The sequence below is a fragment of the Vespa mandarinia genome, chromosome 18 (genome assembly GCF_050613455.1).
Source record: "Vespa mandarinia isolate Hongniang chromosome 18, ASM5061345v1, whole genome shotgun sequence".
Classification (NCBI taxonomy): Eukaryota; Metazoa; Arthropoda; class Insecta; order Hymenoptera; family Vespidae; genus Vespa; species Vespa mandarinia.
This window is the reverse complement of record NC_140827.1, coordinates 4,637,838-4,640,712: the sequence shown is the minus strand read 5'-3', so window position 1 is coordinate 4,640,712 and position 2,875 is coordinate 4,637,838. Positions and strand designations below refer to the sequence as shown.

The 2,875-nt window shown below is 37.5% G+C and overlaps 1 long non-coding RNA gene across 2 annotated transcripts; it reads right to left on the bottom strand.

Annotated features, from left to right (window-relative positions):
- Nucleotides 1-1,480: 1,480 nt before the first annotated feature.
- Nucleotides 1,481-2,603, bottom strand: LOC146872442 (uncharacterized). Of its 2 annotated transcripts, XR_014983244.1 has the most exons (4): nt 2,474-2,603; nt 2,297-2,340; nt 2,044-2,142; nt 1,481-1,850 (listed from the first exon to the last, which is right to left on the bottom strand). It is a non-coding gene; the product is annotated as an uncharacterized LOC146872442 (long non-coding RNA). The 2 variants fall into 2 exon arrangements; XR_014983245.1 differs by lacking the exon at nt 1,481-1,850 and having other exon boundaries at nt 1,996-2,142.
- Between the last annotated feature and the right edge of the window lie 272 nt (nt 2,604-2,875).

The window sequence follows — 2,875 nt, the reverse complement described above, 5'->3', positions numbered from 1 at the left end:
GCAGTCGCAACTACAAATGAAATCAGTCGCTATTACGGACGAAAGCAGTCGCAACTACAATCTTAACCAGTCGCAACTGCGAACGTAACCAGACGCCATTACGGACGTATGGAGTCGCAACTACAAACGTAACCTGTCGCAAATACGAACATAAGCAGTCGCAACTACAAACGTAACCAGTGGCAATTACGGTAGAATGGAGTCGCAACTACAGACGTTACCTGTCGCAAATACGAACGAATCCAGTCTCAACTAAGAACGTGAGCAGTCGCAACTACAGACGTAACCAGTCGCATTTACGAACGAAAGCAGTCGCAACTACAAACTTAACCAGTCTCAACTACGGACATACTCAGTCGCAACTACGAATGTAAGCAGTCGCAACTACGAACGTAAGCAGTCGCAACTACGAACGTAAGCAGTCGCAACTACGAACGTAAGCAGTCGCAACTACGGACGTAAGCAGTCGCAACTACGGACGTAAGCAGTCGCAACTACGGACGTAAGCAGTCGCAACTACGGACGTAAGCAGTCGCAACTACGGACGTAAGCAGTCGCAACTACGGACGTAAGCAGTCGCAACTACGGACGTAAGCAGTCGCAACTACGGACGTAAGCAGTCGGAAATACGTCCACAATCAAACACAACTTTGACGTAAATTTAGGCCCGACTTAGCGAATCTTGTGCGCAACTTCATACGCAACTTTGTCGAAACATTGACACAGTAGCGTCGCAGCTTTGATGGAATCACTACTACAATAGGCTATACAAGTAGCACGTAATTGCACATCTAACGCATGGAGAAGCAGGTGAAATGCAAATATAACACAAGGGAAGCGCCACTCAGATGTGAAAAAGACGCTCGATGCGGTAACTAACGGTTGTGACAGTACGGGTTAGCGATGGAGGGGAGAGTAGCCGAAGATGCGACCAAGCGATACTAAAAAAAAAAAAAAAAAAAAAAAAAAAGGAAAAGAAGAAAAAAAGTATGTAAGAGGTAATTAAGCATCAACTAATACGTTTCTTGGATTCAAGCAGCCGCAACTCGTACGCAAACCAAATTCAATCCAATAATAATAGTAGCATTCATAAGTTTATTCTTAATTTTGAAAACAGTATAAGTAATTTTTTTTTGTTAACTGTAATCATAATAATTCGCATAATAATAATAAGAATAGAGATATTGATAATAATATTTACACAATATTAATTATTTTGATATTAGTAATTAAAATAAGTTAATGTGTTAACGCGTTGAATGCCATGGTGGAGAGAAATTGCGAACAACGAAGGCTCCGACGACTATTGCGGCAACGTTCATGCTAGATGATGTCCATGAACTGTTTATATATTACTTTTATTAAATAAACAATATTCTATTTCTCTGAATATTACATATACATATTTTTACACCAAACATTTGAAATAATTTCAATGCTTTCTTATTACAACGATGATATATTAATATTCTTTCTACTTTCCAGTTTCCGAATGGCGTCGCATCTATGCCCGAAACTGATGAATCGCTTGTTGTACGCTACTATATAAGTGCAATAATCTCGAATGACGGGTGGGTCTCCTTCTTTCGATAGAGAAAAATTAACTGCATTATTCCACACTGATTTTAACAGAATGCAGGGATCTCCGAGATGTTCATCTTTCGTTATCAGCTACATCGTATCTTCCGACATTCCTTTCTTTTTTTTATAATCTTCTTTTCCACGTTAAATCATCGAGCGATGCATTCAGTGTTATTGACTTCTTTCCAATCGTAATCCATTACAATAGCTGTGGGATGAGGGTATTCAAAAGATGTCCTCTTGATTCAATCGTGAAGAATCTAGATGGACTGTGGTACAAATGGAAAATACGATTAATAGAATATAAATTATTTGGGTAAATACTATTAAATAACAAGAAACATAACGTAAATAAAAAAACTAAGCTACTTATAATTATCACCAATAATTCTAGGTTAAAATGAACTGTTGAAAGCAGCGATACCAAGCACGAATGAGAACTATTCAAGGGAATATCCCTACCACAAGGTTACAATGACGTCTCGTCGGCTGGTCTACTTCTTTCGTTTATGTTTTTTCTTCTTCCTCTTAACGCAATTCTGAAAGTTTCACTGTGCGTCTCTGTAAGAGAAATGATGGCCGGGCCGTAACAGGGTATCATATTTTACTCAAGGCAAGCGTGGAGTCACGTTTTGTTTTTATTAAATGCTTGGTTCTATTCTTAGTATCTTTCGTATTGTTTGCAAAGAACAATAATAAAACGAATACTACGTACTTCATTACTATTACCAAATCTACGTGATTTTCTTCTCAACTGCGCTGAAAATCGATTTCATTTTCCTGTATACCTTTTAAAGGCGACAATGCCTAAATTTGCGATCGCGATCTCACGTCTTTAACTATCATTGAGATATAAAAAAAGGATCTAAGTTAGAAAAGACCTGCAACGTACGTGAACTCAACGAGGACGATACGAAAGCGTATTGAGCTGGTATCCGTCGTACGATTATGTACCATTTCTGATATTCAAAAACATTTGCAGTATTATTCTGCGCACATGTGCTCGACATAATTCTCGATAAACTTTGCGCGAATATTTGAAAATCTAATATAACCTGAAATGAAAGCTAATCAATTATTAATTAGAACCGCGTAAAAAAAAACTGGACTAAGGATCTTTTCTTTAAGCGAAAATAAAAACATAAAATACGTTAATAAAATATAAATAAATGTCTAGTAAGATATGAATAGAAAAAATTTTGAAAACGCGTAAAGACATGCAGCCATTCGCTCGGTAGTACTTGCGTTATATGATTTAGAATTAAACTTTGCAAGTAATACCGACCCAGGTCTC